Here is a 21,847-nt window from a genome sequence, read left to right as displayed (position 1 = left end):
GCTTTGAAATTGTATAAAATAAATACAACATATTGGGGCAATTAGCTATATTACAATATGTACATTTGTCCTCGGTAAGTCATTAACTTTTTCACTATTGTTTTGATACTGTGGGAGTTGAAATATGGCACTGTACAATAAAAAAGTCAACAAATCAGCTTTTAAAAGTCCTTCAAAGCAACCCTTTATTTTTCCATTGTTCATAGAGGACAAATACCTATACAGCTTACTAATACCACATTCATGCAAAAACTGTCTGACCCAGCTATTTCCTCATTGCATGCTGCCATCTTGCTTATCTCACAGCATAGAGAAAGTAAAACCAGGTTGTCAATCAAACCCCTCATGTCAAAGATGTATCTGCCTTGCCTTTTTTTGCGGAAGGTATTCAAATATAATGTACCAATGTAACATGAGCTTAAAGGAAACATCTACTGAAAGATTTTGGGGGCTTTCATTGCTGATCTACTTCTAAAAATAAATTTTGCCTAGCTTTCTCTGACTGCGATAATCTATGATTCATTGAAAGTGCAGGAAGATTATATCAAGAGATGTCAGAAGTGCTGATCTGCATTATTGTTCCAGGTTTACAGCCCACCAACTCAGAAAGTATTGAAGGTATTGGATCAACATGACTGTCAAGCACGTAGCATTTTCAGAAGGAGAGGTAAACAATGGCAACCTTTTTGCTCTGACATAAAAAAAAATTAAATGGTCAGTCCATCAATAATTGAGCAGTCAGTGCAGACGTTATAATAAAGCACATCAGCCATATTCATCACAGGAGAATAAATAGAGGAAGCACTGAAACACAATCCATAGGATTTTCATTGCTTTTCTTTTTCACTCACAAGAATCACTTTCCTCTTATGCCCTGTACACACGATCGGTTCATCCAATGAAAGCGGTCTGATGGATTTTTTCATCAGATATCCGATGAAGCTAACTTTCATCAGTCGTACCTACACACCATCGGTTAAAAAAACCATTGTGTCAGAACGCGGTCACGTAACCCACGTACGACGGCACTATAAATGGGAAGTTCGAATCCAATGACGCCACCCTTGGGGCTGCTTTTGCTGATTTTGTGTTAAGACGTGTTAGTAAAAGTTTGGTTAATGCCGATTCACGCTTTTCAGTCTTCGTGCTTTTCAGATAATTTTATTGTGTTCAGTTCATGCTTGTTGTTGATGTATAGTGTCCAGTATTCCGTCTAGATAATTGATATCTGAGATGTTAGTATGATGACCATAAATTAATTTTTTTCACAGCAACACAGGTTCTCCAGAGAACGCAAATTTAATTAAAGCGGGAGTTCACCCATAAATGCTGTTTTTGCTCTTTTACCCTTAGGCCGTGTACACATGGGCAAACATGTACGATGAAACCGGTCCGCCGGACCGTTTTCACCGTACATTTCTGCCCGGGGATTTCTGTACGATGGCTGTACTAACCATCGTACAGAAATCCGCGCGTAAACAATACGCGGGGCGTGTCCGCGGTGTCGCCGCGACGATGACGCGGTGTCACCACGACAATGACGCGGCGACGTGGGCGGGCCTGCCAGTTAAATGCTTCCATGCATGCGTCAAAGTCATTCGACGCATGCGAGGGATGGCGGGCGCTCGGACATGTACAGTAGGTCTGTACAGACGACCGAACATGTCCGAGCGGGCAGGATTCCAGCGGACTATTTTAAAACAAGTCCACGAATATTTGTCCGCTGGGAAAAGGCCCGGCGGGCAAATGTTTGCTGGAATCCTGCACGCTCGGGCCAACACACGACCGAACATGTCTGCTGAAACTGGCCCACAGACCAGTTTCAGCAGACATGTTTGGTCGTGTGTACGGGGCCTTAGATGTATGCTCATTTAGTCTAGGGGAATCGGCTAGTTGTTTTAAAATCCGAGCATTACTTACCGTTGTAGAGGGCGATCTTCTCCGCCACTTCCGGGTATGGGTCTTCAGGAGTGGGCGTTCCTTCTTGATTGACAGTCTTCCGACAGGCTTCCGACGGTCGCATCCATCGCGTCACAAGTAGCCGAAAGAAGCCGAACGTCGGTGCAGCTCTATACTGCACCTGCGCACCGACGTTCGGCTACTTTCGGAAAATCGTGACGCGAGGGATGCGACCGTCGGAAGCCTGTCGGAAGACTGTCAATCAAGAAGGAACGCCCAGTCCCGCAACCAATACCCGGAAGTGGCGGAGAAGATTGCCCTCTACAACGGTAAGTAATGCTCGGATTTTAAAACAACTAGCCGATTCCCCTAGACTAAATGAGCATACATCTAAGGCCGTGTACACACCAGCAAACATGTACGATGAAACCGGTCCGCCGGACCGTTTTCACCGTACATGTCTGCCCGGGGCATTCTGTACGATGGCTGTACTAACCATCGTACAGAAAGCCGCGCTTAAACAATACGCGGGGGGGGCGTGGCTTGGCGTGCGGCTTGGATGGCAGCACATTAGAGGAGCTCCGGTCAGCATATAGCCTACCTGCCTGATTCCCGACCACCGCAGCACTGATGCCGGGCAAAAAGCTCTTTTTCACACCCCAGGCACGATCGCGACGAGGAAGATCGACCCCCGCGACCCGGAGCATCTCAGATCACTTTGCCCAGAAACAGTCCGCTCACCCCGGGGGAGCCGATCCCAAGATGGCGCCGGCACGCCATGAGGAGGATTTCAGCGGCGAATCTGATTCAGCAGCCGAGGATGCGGGTAGGAACACATCGCGCTCCAACAAGCCTCTGACTTATGAGGACATGTCGGGCTTCACAGCGGACATTAAGTCCACGTTTTCAGCGGCCATCACGGACTTAAAAACCAACTTGGTCGTCCTCACAGAAAAACTGGCTGCATCAGAGCATGCTGGAAGGCAGAGGGATAAGGCCATACAGCGGCTGGAGGGAGTTGCGGTGGCACACGCTAATCATTTCATAGAAATGAATAGACATTTAGAAGACCTCGACAACAGAGGACGAAGGTCCAACATTAGGGTGAGAGGCATCCCTGAAACTGTAGAGTCTGATCATGTTATCCCTGCATTACAAAGACTGTTTAATAGTGTGCTCGAGAGACAAGAAGACACAGTAATAGAGTTTGTACGCGCTCACAGAGCCCTTAGGCCTAGGGGCCCTGATGCTGCGCCTCCGAGAGATATCATCTGCTGTCTCCAAGATTTCCAGTTAAAGGAGGAGATTATGAGAAAGGCTAGGAGAAGTGACCGAGTGGTATTCAATGGTGAATCTATAATGTTGTTTCAGGACCTCTCCCAGATCACCCTTAGAAATCGCAGGGCCCTGCGTCCTCTGCTGGAGATCTTGAGGGAGAAGGACATCAGATATACCTGGCGCTTCCCTTTCGCGCTCATTGTCACCGCAAACGGTCATCAGCACATACTGAGAGTGCCAGCTGATTTGCCGGATTTTTGTGAAAGCCTGGGACTGGACACAATCACTCTCCCGGACTGGTATGCTGATTTTGCGCTGCCACCATGCAACCGGAGCCCTTCTCGTTCCCCGCTCTCTTCCCCAGACAAGAGACAGACGAAGAAAATGAAAAACGCGAGGGGTGGGGGGGCCAGAAGCGGCACCCCGGGTCGGAGACCCGCTCAAGATCAGGACAGAGCCGATGAGTACTGAATTGGCTGATCCGTCGATCTTCCTTGTTGGATGTTCTGGCTCTAATCCCCGCGGAAAGCTTGCTACACCCCAGACGACTACCTGAAACCACCTCGCGCCACAACAGTGCCTAAATTTCCCCCAACATTGGAATCATTCTCCTACTCAAGGGGGTTAGGTCCCGCTTTATAGATGGGTAACCGAAGGCTGCAGAACGAAACCCCATCAACTGTTATTCCCCACTTGCACCTTGACTTAAAGTAACATACCCTGCCACCATTGAACGATTTGCAATGTATCAAACAGCCATCCAGGACTGTTCATTAATGCAAGGCTGCTTATTTAACACCCCAGCTTGTCTCTGGTTTCACCTGAGGAATGAGATTACCCCCGCTGCCTTCCCCAACCCTCCCTCGCCCTCCTCCCCTTTTTTTTTTTTTTTTTCTTTTCCACCTTTTTTTTTTTTTTTTTTTTTAATACTTTTGCTTTTTTTTATAGCTTATTCCCCTGTATTTGTCTTTACATGCCTCACAGGGATGACAGTTGCCATGGGACTTCCAACAGGGTTGAGGGACCCACATGGTCGGGTAATCGCCATCTGTTGAGTGTGGCTTTAATATGACTTATCAGCTTTGTACAATCTAATGCAGAATGGGATGCTGTAGTTTGTCGGGGTCTTTCTTTATTTTCTTATTTGTTACCATGTGCTTCGCTTTCCGCAAGAGCTGTTTGCCATTTATTTTCAATCCGTTAGTTTTCCTTCCTCCCCCTCATGCATTGCTATGGGGTGGGCGGGAGAGGATTAGGTGATAGGGTGCCCCGGCCCAGTTCTGGGGCACTTCCTGCCACCTTTTGGTTTGGTCGGGATAATTCATCAATGATTGTTTCATTTGTTTTAATACAAATAGCGTATTAGTAGGCTATATGTGGTTGGGAGGTACAACTTTAGTCCATTTTTGTTTATACCTATTACATTTCCAACATTGTAATCTGTTGACTGCGTTGCCTCTCAACTGAGTGGAGCAAAGACGGAGCGCATCTCCACCCTCTAGGTGGCCGCCTCCCTTTCCCCCACATAGTGTCGGTCCCTACCGGGACACAACACACTAACATTTGTTTATCCTCAATAGATAGGGCTCTATCGTGAGGAAGTTACTACACTCTCCAACCTCTCTTCTCGATTTTCTAATTCTAGAACTTATTCTGTCTTTTTTCACATGTGGAATTGATACTATAATCTAATACTCTATATTGAATTGTATCTCACCATCTTTATTTGATTCCAGGACTGGATAGTCGGGTGTTCACTCCCAGGTCAGCCTCATGGCGTACTCCTCACTAGGCAACACACCGATGGTGATCTCTCATAACGTCCGGGGACTAAATTCACCGGAAAAGCGGTCGGCGTTGCTCAGGGAACTCAAAAAAGGTAAAGCTCACTTCGTACTATTACAGGAGACGCACTTTAAAACACACCATGTGCCCAAGCTCACCGACTCAACATTCTCTAGGGCAATTCACGCCACCAATGATCTCGCCAAATCCAAGGGGGTCACAATTTTAATTCACAAAGAGGCTCCCTTCCAACTCACGGACCAACAGGTGGACCCCGAGGGTAGGTTCGTTTTTGTCAAGGGAACATATGGAGGCATCCCCCTCACTCTAGCGAATGTCTACTTCCCGAATAGGGCACACTTAACCTTTTGTAGACAGGTAATCCAACAATTACAGTGCTTTGCGGTGGGTTGTATAGTGCTAGGTGGAGACTTTAACATACCATTGAACCCTTTGGTGGACACGTCCAATAGCAAATCCAGTGTAAAGTATAGAACCCTGAGGCAGATCAAAACACTTTTGCATTCTTTACAGCTGATTGACACGTGGAGGTTCCTGAACCCAGAAGGGAGGGACTTTACATTCTACTCCTTCCCCCACGAAAAATACACACGCATAGACTATCTTTTTGTCACGCAGAAAGACCTGTCTCTTCTAACAGATGCAAAAATTGGTATAGGCTCGATCTCGGACCATGCCCCTGTTGCCGTGACTCTAGACTTAACTAAGATACAGCCGAAGTCGCAGACTTGGAGACTAAACTCTTCCCTGATCACTGACCCCTTGCTCCTAGAAGACATTAGACTATCTCTCAAACAATTCTTTGAACGCAACATTACACCAAATATGGACCCCCTAACAATCTGGGAAGCTCACAAGTGCACAATTAGAGGGGAACTTATGAAAATGGGAGCTAAGCGCAAGAGGGACAGGGAGAAAGAGATTAAGAGACTCTCTGGGCGCATCAATAAGCTGGAAACGCTTCACAAGCAGTCACTTTCTTTGGATACTGCTTCGGAGCTCTTGGAGACTAGGAAAGCCTTACAGCAGATATTTGATAACAGGGCCAAACGTTTTTTGTTTTTTAAAAAGAAAATTTACTATGAGTCCGGCAACAAAACAGGCAAATATTTGGCAAAGGCACTAAGGGAACATGTCCATAGCAACACTATCATGGGGATTAGGGGACCAGGAGGTAAATTGGACGTGTCCAGAGAAGATATTGCAAAACATTTCCATTCCTATTACACCGGTCTATACAACCTACCGCAACAACATAAGCCCTCAAGTCTCTCTGGTGATAGACCTAACATTATAAAAGACTTTCTCGTTCAGAGTGGCTTACCCACACTTGGCAGTCTAGAGACAGACACACTGGAGGGATTGATCTCCCCCTCGGAAATTCAAGAAGTCATAAAACACCTGAAGTTGGGCAAAAGTCCAGGCCCAGATGGGTTTACAGCTATTTATTATAAATCCCTAGTTGATCTCATCTCAGATCCATTGGCGAAGGCACTGAACTCCTTAGCTGACCCCAGAAAAATAACACCTGATTGGCTATCAGCATTCATCACAGTAATCCCCAAACCTGACAAAGACCCTTCTGAATGTCCCAGTTACAGGCCTATATCCCTACTAAACTTAGACGTAAATTTTTTTTCCAAAATAATCGCCAATAGATTAACTCCACTCCTTCAGAAGCTGATTGGTCCTGAACAGGTGGGCTTCATGCCTGGCAAAGAAGCGAGGGACAACATTTACAAGGCCCTGCTCCTGACACATGCAGCTGTCCCATTGAACATCGAGGGCCTTCTCCTGTCCACAGACGCGGAGAAGGCCTTCGACCGAGTGGCATGGGACTATATGATGGCGACCTGTGAGCATATTGGTTTGGGTCCCAAGATGCTAACGTGGATAGCCTCGTTGTACCAGAACCCAACAGCTAGATTAAAAATAAATGGGACCCTATCTGACAGAGTCCATATTTCGAATGGTACGAGACAGGGGTGTCCCTTATCACCACTATTGTTCATTCTCTCGCTAGAGCCCTTTATTAGAACCATAAACCTGGAGGACTCAGTTAAGGGCTTCACAGTCGGGATTAGAGAATATAAGGTGGCTGCCTTTGCGGACGACCTGTTATTTTTTCTCACCAACCCCCATATTACCATCCCCAACTTAATAAAACACTTCACACAATTCGGCTACATTTCCAACTTAAAAATTAATTATACGAAATCCGAGGCTATGAACATAAACCTCCCAGAACAAGTTCTGGCCTCTGCTAAGGAGTCATCCTCCTTTAAATGGACTGTCAAGAGCATGAAATATCTGGGTGTCAGATTAACACCACAATTAGCTTCCATCTTCAATGAAAATTTCACTCCACTGTATGGCTCCATTAGAGAAGACCTCGAGAGATGGCACAAGGGTTTTTTCTCGTGGTTTGGGCGAGCAGCAATTATCAAAATGACCATTCTCCCAAGATACTTGTACCTAATTCGCGCCCTTCCGATACATATACCAGCTAATTTCTTTTCAGCCCTCCGTAAAATTATTCGCAAATTCCTCTGGGCCCAGAGAAAACCTAGGCTAAAATACAATCTACTACTTAGAATGAAGGAACAGGGAGGACTTGGACTACCCAACTTTAGACACTACTATTTAGCGGCCCAGCTGACGAGGGTCATAGACTGGCACTGCCATCAGGACTCAAAGGATTGGGTGGGTTTGGAAGGCGAGTTGAATTCTATCCCCCTGAAGTTCTCACCCTGGATGGATTGGTCGAGTTTACCAAAAGGCACAAAAAATCATCCCATCACGGGCACAACTCTAAAACTAATTCACGAGCTAGCCCAAAAAACAAACCTGCTGACTCCCACAGGACCTCTTACTCCATTAGGTGACAATCCGGATTTCATTCCTGGGGTTAATAATGCTCAATTCCGCCCATCTGAGGGTAGAGGCCACCTCCTTGCAGGAGATTGCTTTTCCCAGGGCACGGTTAAGGACTGGAGCACATTGAAAACGGACAATAACCTCATAAACTTCCCTTTCTGGGCTTACCTACAGCTTCGTAGCTTCCTACATAGCAAAGGCGAACCTGACACTTTTTGCAAACCCTTGACAGAATTTGAGTCGGTGTGTTACACTGGTAAGCATCTTCCCAGAGCAACGTCGACGGCCTATGGATGGCTGCAGAGAGATTGTTGCGACCCAGAGGATGGACTGAGGAGGACCTGGAGGCTGAGCTACAGGTAAACATAACACCCAAACAATGGAGAAAAGCGTGTATTTTAACACATAAGTGCTCAATAAGCACGAGATTGCAGGAGACAGCATACAAACTGTTGACACACTGGTACTTGACGCCTGTTAAGCTACACAGTTGGGATCCTTCAAAGAGTGATCAATGCTGGAGATGCAACAAAGAAAAAGGCTCTCTATCCCACATTTGGTGGAGCTGCCCATTAATAAAGCCATATTGGGTTGAAGTCACCAATACGATTCTCAAAATCACAGAGACCACACTACCACTTGACGCTGCATGCTGTCTCCTGCACATCTCCAACTGGCCCCTCAAAAAATACAAAAATTCGCTCACAAAACACTTGATAAACGCGGCCAAATCCCTAATTCCAACTCGTTGGAACACAACAAGACCACCTTCGGTAGCGGACTGGCTTCTCAAGGTCACAGAAATCCATGAAATGGAAGACACACTGGCTCAATTCAAAGAGTCGAATGAGGGTTTCCATGAAACCTGGCGTCCCTGGGTCATATTCAAATATTCCGAAGCCTTCTCTGAAATAACAAAGTCCCCAACCGTTGTCAATACACCGTAAACCTGACAGGTAATCGTCTAACACTCACTCAGATCTATATCCATATATCTGCACCTTCTGGTTCAGTGTCACCCCTCGGTCCCCTCTCCTGGATCTATATACATGTTATCCAGTTCAATCCACATGTGAAACTCTTCTTTCATATCTTGATTCCTCATTCCACTATGTCTTCCCTATTATATTCTAGCTCTCTACCCCTGAGCCCTCAGGTTTGCTCTTTCTTCTTTTCCTATGTCTTTTAAACCCTTCTTGTCCTCATAGAAGACATATCGGGACACCAATCCAAATGCTCTACGCATGACGCAAGGCCGGCTTAGATAAGTTACTCCTCATGAGTTGATAGCTCAGACTTTAATTAGTTGACGAACTGTTCTATTCGTGGAATCTTATATGTGTGATTTCTAACACGTAATATATCCTCTACTGATTAGACACACGGAGATATGTTATGTAAATGTGAAACTTCATATTACTACATGTTTGCCCTGATATGTACTATGATTCTCTTTTGTTTCAATAAACTTTGAATGTTAAAAAACAATACGCGGGGCGTGTCCGCGGTGTCGCCGCGTCGATGACGCGGTGTCGCCGCGACGATGACGCGGTGTCGCCGCGACAATGACGCGGCGACGTGGGCGGGCCTGCCAGTTAAATGCTTCCACGCATGCGTTGAAGTCATTCGACGCATGCGAGGGATGGCGGGCACTCGGACATGTACGGTAGGTCTGTACAGACGACCGAACATGTCCGAGCGGGCAGGATTCCAGCGGACTGTTTTAAAACAAGTCCAGGAATATTTGTCCGCTGGGAAAAGGCCCGGCAGGCAAATGTTTGCTGGAATCCTGCACGCTCGGGCCTATTCACGACAGAACATGTCTGCTGAAACTGGCCCGCAGACCAGTTTCAGCAGACATGTTTGGTCGTCTGTACGGGGCCTAAGGGTAAAAACAGCATTTTACCGGCGAACCTCCGCTTTAACTTCTAATAACATACAAAGTCCAAAGTCCACAGACGATACAAGAATCCAACAGAGTATTTCAGTATCCCATCTTTTCCTAGACCTGTGCTATATTCATCATAGAGTGACAAGACTACACTCCCTGAATGCCAGCTTGACTGCTTCAAATATTGGACTCACACTGGAGGGGGGTCAACCAAATGTTCCCATTGAATGAATACCCCCCTCAAGTCTAATTACCATCAATAAATCCTTCCTTCCTTAGCAGGCCATCTCACACACCTAGGTCGTCTTAGATAAGATTAACACATCAAAAGGCTCCTCAGCTGTTCCTTTGATCTGTGTTGTTTGCCCACAAGATTTGGTCAGCAAACACCCTTCGATGTCTAACCTTGAATTCCTGTATGTCACACATATATACTGTGCCTTACATGTACCACAATATTTTACAATACCTACATATCTATATTAATATTACAACACTTGTGGGTTCGTATCTGTCTTTCAGTGCTTGCAGTCAGGTCGTATCTGTTTTGCAGTGCGTTCCTGTCCGCTCATTTTCTGTTTTTCAGGTCGTTCTTTACAGGCTTTGCTGTTCCTAGGTGCATTCTGTTTTAAGTGCGTTTGAAGCCATGTTGGAGGTGCATTCTCATTCTCGAGTTTGTGCTGCGTATGGGCTGTCTTCTGCAGTTCGTAATGTTACTGGATTTGTGGCCATGAACAGGTCGAGAAGGAGTTCATGGGCCAAGAATTGGTTGTGCCAGCGTGACCAATTTTCTCATATGCCTCTGCTTAGGGAATTCAAAAGGAATAAGCTCAATAACCCTGATGATTTCAGGAACTTTCTCCTTATTATGGACCCCGGTTTTCACTGTCTTTTGGATACTCTGTCCCTCTATATCACAAGGCAGGACACTGTGATGCGCCAAGCCATCACGGCCGAGCAGAGGCTCAATGCCACGTTGAGGTACCTGGCGACTGGGAGAAGCCTGCAGGACCTCAAGTTCTCAACAGGCATCTCCCCCCAGGCGCTTGGGATCATCATCCCCGAGACGTGTTCTGCCATCATTCAAGTAATGCAGAAGGACTATATTAAGGTAAGTTTTCTCCTTTAACATCACAATCTATTAGCCGGATTCAGAAAGCACTTACGCCGACGTATCTTCTGATACGCCGCGTAAGTGCACTAATGCGCCATCGTATCTATGCGCCTGATTCTTAAAGCTAGATACGCCTGAATTTTGGCTCCATCCGACCGACGTTAGTCTCCTACGCCTTCGTATCTTGGGCGCATATTTACGCTGGCCGCAAGGGGCGCTTCCATTGATTTACGCGTAGAATATGCAAATGACCAAGATACGCTGATTCACGAACATACTTGCGCCCGTCGCTGTAATCTACGCCGTTTACGTAAGACGTACGTCCGGCGTAAAGTTATTCCACCTAAAGCAGGGGTAAGTCATGGTAGGGTATGGACGACTGAATAGCCATCGTATTTTACGTCGTTTACGTAAGTTGTACGTGGATGGGGCTGGGCGTAGGTTACGTTCACATCGTAGGCATTGAGCCATCGTATCTTATGAAGTATATGCGATCTGAGCATGCGCGCGCATGCACCGTACGTTCGGCCCTTCATTTACATGGGGTCATGCTTCATTATAATAGATCACGCCCACTACCTTCCTAATTTAAATTAGGTGGGCTTACGCCGGCCAATTTACATTACGCCAAGTTTGGGAGCGAGTGCTTTGTGAATACTGTTCTTGCCTCACTGATTTACGTCGGCGTAGCGCATAAGAGATGCGCTAAGCCGGTCTAAAGATGTGCCACTGTACGTGAATCCGGGCCTTAGTCTCTAATGTATGTTAATGTCTTGTATTTCTTTCATCATTCTCTACGTATCATGATTGTAATATGCTGTGAATGTCCCCTTTGTCCCCATGCATGCTGTAAGCTTTTAATGCTTATTTTTTGGCCTACATGCATATTTCCCTTCACTAACCTCCCCAGCATGCTATCCTAGGCCCAAACACACCTAGCCTAGTCTGTTTCAAACTTGTTTTTTGTCTGCTCCATTGTAGTTCTGCCCCCCCCTTAAACTATGTCCCAATCTCTTGTTTTTCATTCCATTTTGGCAGAGTGCTTTTTTTTTTTCTGGGCCCAAACTCAGCTAGAACCCCCCTTAAAATGTTTAATGGGCCATCGGAGGGGTGAGGAGTCTTATAAGTGGGCCTTTTTTTTTTGGCTTGAAATACTCACTCAAATGTTATACTGATGTTGGACAAGGATGTCTTTTTGTAATCTGATTGCAATGTTTATGTGCCAAAGTACTAATATTTCTTTTTGTTTGACTCCACAGTTTCCTTCCACGCCACAGGAATGGCAGACTGTGGCATCCCATTTTGCCCAGCGGTGAGACTTCCCTAACTGCGGAGGGGCAATTGATGGGAAACACGTCCGCATAGTGCCGCCACCCCGTTCGGGGTCATACTATTTTAACTATAAAGGTTTTCATAGTATAGTGTTGATGGTGGTGGTGTCGGCACAGTACAAGTTTATGTATGTGGACGTGAGGAAGAACGGCCGGATGTCAGATGGCGGAGTATTCTCCAGACTGGTGGCCTGGCACTGCCACCGGATGAAGAAAATGTGGAGGGACTCCCTTTTGTGTTTGTCGCGGATGAAGCTTTCGGGCTTGGACCACACCTCATAAGGCCGTTTCCCCAGAGGACCCTCACCCCGGAGAGGAGGTTTTTTAATCACTGGCCAGAGCCCGGAGGGTTGTTCGAGAATGCCTTTGGGATAATGGCCAGCCGGTTCCGCCTGTTCCTAACAGCCATCCACAAATGGTGGAATAAAAACTGAACACTATAGTATTTTGTTGCTGCATACTACACAATTATTGGCGCAGGCATTCTGATACCTACCTTTCGAACCTTGGGCCTGAGGCCAGACATTCTGAAATCCTGACTGGCCTGGACACTGGCCGTACTGGCTTGGCCCCCCGAACTGCTAGAGATGTACGAGAAAGATACGTGGAGTACTTCATGGGTAGGGGGGCCATCGCTATGCCAGAGCATATTTAAATTTTTACAAAAAAATAAATAAAAAATAAACACCAAATTTGATCTTTGAAAAAACTGTTTTGTCATTCTTTTATCTGTCTCCCTGGTTCTCCTAGTGCACTTGTAGTGCCAAATGTATTTCTCTGTTTTAGTAAATAGCCACAATTGTCACAGTAATCACTCACTTTTACATGTACACATTGCTATTGAGCATAGAAAGAAGAAGCCACACAATTTTTTCTTTTTTTGTTTTTTTTTTATTCTGTGCACAACTTGTGCGATCTTAAAATTTTCTGGTAGAAAAATACCTTTTATTTTTTTGGGCCTAAAACCAGGCATTTTTAAAACAAGCAAATATCTACAAACAATGGAACTTACAAAGTTTAACCTTATTAGAAACACATGCGATGGGGTGATGTCACCCCGGAACAAACCAAAATTTGAAGATACACACAGTTTGTGCGGCAAAATGGGGTTTTCTATCTTGATCCCATGCCAAATGTCAACATATGCTACCTGCCATCATGGTGGATCAATGGATGTGTTTTGGGGGTGCAAACCCTTCCTCTTACCTACTTGAGCAGCGAGGAAGGGGTTGCACCCACAAAGCACAGACATAGATATCCTGTGATGGCAAATAGCACATGTTGACACAATGTGTGTATCTTCAAATTTTGGCTTGTGGATTATCCAATGCAAAATTTGGTGCAAAACACAACATAGTCTACTATTCGCCCCATCATGTCAATGATGTTTTTATATTTTTGTTCAATGACATTCATCCTATTCCTCATAATGTCCATTTCACTACTGCATTCCATTATTTCTTGTATCACGATTTTTGCACTAGCACTTGAGAAAGGAGTACTAGTAGATGCTGTGACACCACCCTGTTCACCCCCTAAAAAAAAAGGGTTTATTAGAAATATGCAGGCCTACATCTTTTTACCTGAAGCTGTGGTGACAGACACTGACCTGTTGTGCTGATAATCTCCACCTCTCCTTCTTCCACACCTCCTTCTTCCACACCTCCTTCTTCAACCTCTCCTTCTTCAACCTCTCCTTCTTCCACATCTACCTCCTCCACATGCTGAGGTTGGTGGTGTTTTGCATGTCTGTGCTTCCTTGCCTCCTCCGAATGATGTCCTCCCATTCTTCTTTCCCCTAATAAAATGAAACAAAGGGTATACTCAGCACACAGATATTGTAGGGCAGAAATAAAAAACATTGCTTGGAAGTGGGGTACAATTGTCTGTTTGGGATCATTCCTAAAATCATCACTTTTTTTTCTGAGGTTCTCCAAGCTGGAATACTGACGCTTTTTGTCAAAGTGACACACATGGAGGCACCCCAAAGTATCCTTTGTGTGAGACCCTAATTAAAAGTTTTTTTTAGGGGGACACACAGGTGATCCTGAGTCCAGATGTATAACCAGCTGCTTATTATGCTCTCCTTTACACTGAATGAATCCGGTTTGCTTTTCACATTCTAGTTCGAACAAACACATCATCTTTACAACAATGTTTATAAACATTGTTTTCCGCCAAATAGGCATGACCACGTGTGGTTTTCCTGGATCTGCGGAAAACATCGGATTTTGGAGGAACGATGTTTACTACGAATGTAAAAATACTACACTTTGGCCACTAACCTGAAAGTTGCCATGTTCACAAGTACAACCAGTCTAAACAAGCACATGGATAAAAACATGCAAAAATATCATACAGAAAATTGCAAAAAACACATGAAAAATACGTACTTTTGTCAATAATTTTCTTAATCTTCCTATACTGCTCTGGCTGCCGCAATTTCAGTTTAGACCACCTTTTATGGAGCTGTTTCTTGGACCTCCTGACCCCAAATTTATGGTAAAGTCTCCTCGCCACTTTCTCCATTATTTGGTCCTTCCTCAGATTAGGGGTGTGGTATGGGCCATGATCGACATCGTAATCTTTCCTCCGCAGTATGTTCACCATCTCTTCAAGTGACATATTTGTTGCTTTGTATCGTCTGGGCCTGAATCCGGACGTTCCCGCCTCTGGGCTTTGCTCGTCGCCACGGGGTATACCATGCACATGTGACACCGCCATATTGTCGTTTCACACTGAAAAGGGGCGTGGAATAGAGGAAAAAGTCTGTCATGGGCGGGCGAAGAGAGCGGCGTGTCACGCATGCGCTGGATATATAAGGAGAACGACGTGATTACGCTGGTTATGTGGAGTAAGGATGAGCGGAAGTGCCGACCAACTGAAACAAAGGTAAAAATGAAAATGGGGCCAGCAGTGGCCTATATATACTTGAATCATGATATCAAGGCAGGGATGGCGGGTTTATGTTGATTGGATCCTTGACCAATTTAATCTTGGGGCCCCCCATGCAATTTTGCTCTCCATCTGCTCTGAGACATCTACAATCAGGGCCGTCTTAATAGCATCATGGGCCCCTGGGCAAAGTAATGCTCTGGGGCCCCTACAATGGAGACAGTGCAGGTAAACAGACATCAAGTGGGTAGGAGGCAGACAAGCTGAGCTTCCCCTTTTGCGTGGTTCTCCGCATTAACTATAAAAACAATCATTTTGTACAGCAAAGAAACAGTGGGAAAAATACTACATACAGTATATAAAGTAACAAAGCTGTCCTGTGCATACAATATATCTGCTAGATTGATGTCTCCCTATCACTATAGCCCCTCTGCACCACTACCAGCTTGCCTCCCCTGTGTATCCATCACTCTCAGTGCCACCATGGGGGCCCCAGTTTTGGGGCAGCGTGGGCTCAAGGACCAGCTGCTTTGGGGAAAGTGCAGGGGCCCCCCATGCAGCTGGGGCTCCTGGGCAGTGCCCAGGTGTGCCCTCTCATTTAGACAGCCCTGTCTACAATATATATATGCGAGACTCAAAAACAGATTATTTTACTGTGTATAAGATCAGGCAATGATTGTAATTCTTGGACAAAGGTAATTAAGCAGTGTATCATCTCATCAATGCAGAGGGGCATGATATTGTAACACCGCTGTGTTCTCCTTCCACTAGAACGAGTGCGATCTGCTCTGGTTGTTTGTTGTATCACTTCCTCTGCGTCCATGCGCTCCAAGCTGGAACGCGGAAGTGCGCCGCCTAGCCGTGCTTCTTGCTGCGCTCCAGCGCGGCCTATTTAAACCCCCAGCACTGACAGTATGGCGTTCCTCTATTCTGCCAGGATTCCACTGTCATCTGGGGATCCACACCTTCCCGCAGCAACCAACCGCACCCTGAACCAGACCACCAGGACTCCTGAGCCTGGCTCAAACCTCCAACCTGTCTCAGGACATGATCTGCATGACGTCCATCCCCTCTCTGCATTCACTACAACCGCAAGTACCCTTTGAATGTTACCAAGTATTGTGGTAACCTCCTTATACCCGCTCAGTACTTCACATGCTATTAACCTCTGCTATAGTTACCAAGTATTGTGGAAACCTCCTTATGCCTGCTCAGTACCTAACATACCATTAATGCCTACTAATGTTACCAAGTATTGTGGAAACTTCCTTACTCCTGCTCAGTACCTTACATACCATTAACCTCTGCTAATGTTACCAAGTATTGTGGAAACCTCCTCATGTCTGCTCAGTACCTCACATGATTCTAATCTCTGCTAATGTTACCAAGTATTGTGGTAACCTCATTATGCCTGCTCAGTACTTCACCTCTGCTATTTGTACCAAGTAATGTGGAACCCTCCTTGTGCCTGCTCAATATCTCACATGCCATTAATCTCTACTAAAGTTACCAAGTATTGTGGAAACCTCCTCATGTCTGCTCAGTACTTCACATGTTATTAAACTCTGCTAATGTTATCAAGTATTATAGAAAGCTCCTCATGTCTGATCGCTACCTCCCATAGCTCTGACCTGTGCTAGTGTTACCAAGGGTTGTCTGAAACCACTCTTATCTACCAACTAATGTTTACCTGCCTGTGGACTGTGTACTACTGCATCTCTTTTTTGTTTACAAATAGAGTTGAGCGGACACCTGGATGTTCGGGTTCGGGTCCGAACCCGAACTTTAAAAAAAAAGTTTGGGTTCGGGAACCCGAACCCTAACTCCGAACCCCATTGTAGTCAATGGGACACGGACTTTTAGAAAACAAATGCGCGGAGGTTCCCGCAAATTCAATAACCAGACCCCTTAGGTCTGGTATGGATATTAAGGGGAACACCGCCATCAATTTAAAAAAAAATGACGTGCAGTTCCCCCTAAATATCCATAACCAGACCCTTCAGGTCTGGTATGGATATTAAGGGGAACCCCGCCGGCAATTTAAAAAAAAATGACGTGCGGTTCCCCCTAAATATCTATAACCAGACCCGTTATCCGAGCACGTTGACCTGGCTGGCCACAAAAAAAGAGGGGGAGACAGAGTGCGGCCCCCCCACTCCTGAACCGCACCAGGCCACATGCCCTCAACATGGGCAGGATGTCCCCATGTTAATAGGGACAAGGGTCTCATCCCCACAACCCTTGTCCTGTGGTTGTGGGGGTATGCGGGCGGGAGGCTTATCAGAATCTGGAAGACCCCTTTAACAAAGGGGACCCCCAGATCCTGACCCTCCCTGTGTGAAATGGTAATGGAGTCTTCCCTCTTCCTGGGCTTCCCCAGTGACGTAGCAGAGGGTACGTCAGAGGGTGCGGGGTCACGTGACGGGTGGCCCTGCCTCCTCTATATAAGTAATGTCACAGCTCCAGCGCGTCATTCGCTGGGCTGTGTCCAGCGATGAGAGGAGGTCGGTGATGCTGCGCTCCAGATGGATGGATCTTCTCATCGCTGGAGCGGAGATCACCCGTCGCTGGATCTTCTCATCGCTGGAGATCACCCGCACTCGTCGCTGGATTGGGACAACGTTGAAGCAGGAAGCCGGGAACGAGTGGATTATCACCGCTGGAGTTTTTTTTTTATTATTAATAAAGGACTTTATTCTACGGTGTGTGTGTTTTTTTTACAAGAATTTACACTTCCTTCGTGAAATGGTAGGGGTACAGTGTACCCCATTACCCTTTCACACGGGGGGGTCAGGATCTGGGGGTCCCCTTTGTTAAAGGGGTCTTCCAGATTCTGATAAGCCTCCTGCCCGCATACCCCAACAACCACCGGGCAAGGGTTGTGAGGATGAGACCCTTGTCCCCATCAACATGGGGACATCCTCCCCATGTTGAGGGCATGTGGCCTGGTGAGGTTCAGGAGAGGGGGGGCCGCACTCTGTCCCCCCTCTTTTCTGCGGCCGGCCAGGTCAACGTGCTCGGATAACAGGTCTGGTTATGGATATTTAGGGGGAACTGCACGTCATTTTTTTTTTAAATTGCCAACGGGGTTCCCCTTAATATCCATACCAGACCTAAAGGGTCTGGTTATTGAATTTGCGGGGACCTTCGCAAATTTTTTTTGCCGAACTCCGATCCTGGACCCGAACTTTTTCCAATTATTCAGGTTCGGGTCCGGGTTCGGGAAAAACCCAAAGTCCGTACCGAACCCGAACTTTACATTTCAGGTTCGCTCAACCCTATTTACAAACTTTTATTGTAATAATAATGAAAGGTTGCACAAATATAATGACAATGTAATCAATAATAGAAAGTCAGTAGAATAGTACATAGTATATCATTCAGTCAAAGTAATCATCGTTATACTACAGTAAAGGTAATAATAAACAGATAGCAGTATTTAAATGTATTGCAATCTAGTAATATCTTAAGTAGTATGGGTAGTGATGGTAAAGAAAAGGGGAAGGGAGAGGAGAAGAATATTGAGTATTATGCTACGTTCCAATTCGACCATTTAGAGTTGTAAATATGGAGGTTGTCATTTAAGGTATGATATATTTTCTCAGAAATCTTATAAACTTCCATTCTCTCCAATACTTGTGACCAAAGGATAGTATTAGATTTCCAATTAAGGGCGATCATCCATTGGATCGAGCTGCTTGGGAATGGAATAATCTCATGTGTGAAGTTGATATATCTGGAATCGTTGCATACAAAAGACAGATTTGTGGAGTAAGAGAGATTTTATGACCATAGGATGACTCAAATCTAGATGTTGGTCTAGACCATATTTGGTCTAGAAAAGAGCAGCTCCAAAATGTATGTAATAACGTGCCTTGTTCTGAGCAACCTCTAAAACAATTGGGAGATATTGAGGGGTAAAATTAATGTAATTTGGAGGGTGTGATGTACCACCTAGAAAAGAGCTTTACTGGAGTATCTCTAAATGAGATTGCTTTATTACATTTTTGAAGGTTTTCAGACATGGAGTACCATGAGTCTGCTGAAAAGGAACAATCAAGATCTTTCTCCCAACGGAGCATCGGGTTAGATTTCTCCTACTACTACTGCATCTCACGCAGGTTAGTTCAGCACTAGTCATTCACCTACAAACTGTGGGCCAGATTCACGTAGAGTGGCGCAAATTAAGTTACTCCAAGCGTATGTCATTTAAGTTACCGCGCCTTCATTTTGTGTCGTAAGTGCCGTATCCACAGCGCATTTGCGCCCAAATTTGCGCCAGCGTAACTTAAATCCCGAGGCGTAAGGCGGGGTTATTGCAAGTGGGAAGGAAGTGGGCGTGCTCCATTGTAATGAGCCGTGACCCATGCAAATGAAGGGCCGGCCATACTGCACATGCGCGCACGAATCTGCACCTCACTGGGCATGCTCAGAACTCAGCTCGGCGCAATCAGTGAGATAGGTAAAAGGCCAAGCGTACTTAGTTTGAGAATCGCCCTGTGTATAAATAGCCCCAGACAAACGCACTTCCCTTGCAAAAGTACATCCCTGTTTTCCCCTTCCTAAAGCAAGTTACTTTTGCTCTGTCGTCTGTTGGTGTGTGTTGGTGAGTGTAGTGTTAGATAAAAGATTTGGAGGAGTAGTAGATTGTAGTAGCTGTGTATTTTTTCTGATTGTTTTTTCTGTTTGTTTTTTCGGTGTTTGTTTTTGAATTTGTATTAGCTGTCTGCTTGTGTGGTTTGATTTTTGTGTGTGTTTGTTCTGTGTCTTTTTGTGTGTGCTTGTTCTGTGAGTATTTGTGTTTGTTTGTTGTGTTTGTTTTTTGTGTTTGGTGCTGAGTGTTGGGTGTTATGGCACCGAAGCGCAGGAAGTTGAATTTTTCTGTGAGAGAAAAGCAGATACTTGCTAGGGCCATCACCCGTTTCGGGTGTTATTTGCATGGCCCTGAGAGCCAGGACACCACCCCGGCCAGGAGGAAGGAGATCCTTCAGCGAATTACTGACGAGATCAATGCGGGGGGGGAGACGAGGACCCCCAGTGGGGTATCCAAGAAGATCAATGATCTCAGGAGCCTGGTCCGTGACAAGATGGCCAAGATAAGTGCCCATGCCAGGGGCACTGGAGGAGGACCACCCTGCTCCGTCAGGCTGACTGATCAGGAGTGGGCAGTGGCCCGGTGCTTCCATAGCCAGCACGTGGTGGGCCTGCCTGGCTTTGACTCTGATGATCCTGTGAGGACAGGTAATTTTGGGGTTTTTCTATCTGGTGAGCAGCATGTGTGGGTGGGGGAATGGAAAATGTGCCAAGTGTGTGGATCCTCCAACCTGTGAATGTTTTGTGTCCTCCACAGATAACCAGGAGATTGCTGGGCCATCAGGCCAGGAGGTTGTTGGGCCATCAGGCCAGGCTGCTGCATCATCCCCAGGACAACAGGCTGCAGAAGAGCCCCAAGAAGGGCAGGAGTCCCCAGGGGAGGGGAGTGGCCACACCTCACCTCAGGAGGAGGTTGAGGGGGGAGGATGAGGATGAAGATATGGACATTGCCAGGGAAATCCTTTTGGCTTTGGATGTGGTTCCCCCTGAGGCTACCCCTGAGGCTGGCAGCAGTCAGGCCACCATCAGGGGTAGCCCCTCCCACTCCTCCCCCAACAGGCCTCCCCCACAAGGGTCTCTCTCTCTCCTCCTCCCAGGCCACAAGACTCAGCTGCAGGCAGGAAGGCTACCCATAAGACCAGGGGGGTGGCCGAGTGTCTGCCGGCCAATCTGCGGAGGGACCATGCCCTTCAGACCTGCCATCTGGGTCAGATCAACCGGACTTTGACCCAGATGGAGGACAGCCTGGGCTCAATTAAGGAATCACTCACTGATGTGGCCACAAACTCCTTGGCGGTCATCACATGCTTTTGTGACCTGCAGACCGCAAAAATGGGTGTGGCCCAGGAGGTGAGTGCCCTGACCCAGGCTGTCCACGACAACACCCGGGCTGTCCAGGCCAATACGGCAGCCCTCACACTGAGTCTGAACAGGATAGCAGTGGCCTTGGAGGCCAGGCCAGCAGGAGGACAGTCACCAGGGGAGGCTCCTCCTTCCACTGCTTCCCCCCCCCAGGAGTCTCCCCTGGTTGGCCGTGGCTGTGGCCGGCCCAGCTCACGCCGCCGCCTTTAAGTTTGGGGGTACTTTTGTTTTTTTATTTGTATTATTTTTTAAATTATACTGTGCTTATGATTTGTTTTATGTGTGTGAATGATGTATGAATGTGGGGGCGGCATTCCTGATTAAATAAGGGTGTCACCCTCAGTTTTGGTGGAGTAGGGATCCCCAGGACCAGCGAGAAGTGATCCCAGGTCCATTTGAATGGTGTATGAATGCACAGTGACATAATTGGAGCCGTGGCATGGCATTGCTGCTGCCAAGTATCATTGGGGGTACTTGGATCTAATCCAATTAGATGTGCATGTGATGTGTCTGTGCTAGGGACCACAGTGGGTGTGCATGCATGCATTCTCATTGTGACATGATTAAGGTGTGTGTTTACTGTGCAAAGATGCATTCTGCGAGGCGTCTCCTGACTGCTGTTCCCTCAGAAGACGGGGTACCCTGGGTTACTAAAGTCACTAGTATAGCTCTGAGCATGGATGCCCCTGGCATGTTGGCATACAGATTGTTGTCCTGCAAGTGTGTGTGCTCAGCTCTTCCTTAATGGTGTTGCTTTAGCTGACATTTACACGGCTGGAGCAAAGTTAAGGCACCTTTTAT

This window comes from Rana temporaria, chromosome 1 (genome assembly GCF_905171775.1).
Source record: "Rana temporaria chromosome 1, aRanTem1.1, whole genome shotgun sequence".
Lineage (NCBI taxonomy): Eukaryota > Metazoa > Chordata > Amphibia > Anura > Ranidae > Rana > Rana temporaria.
The sequence above is the reverse complement of the archived record's forward strand: the minus strand, read 5'-3'. Positions refer to the sequence as shown.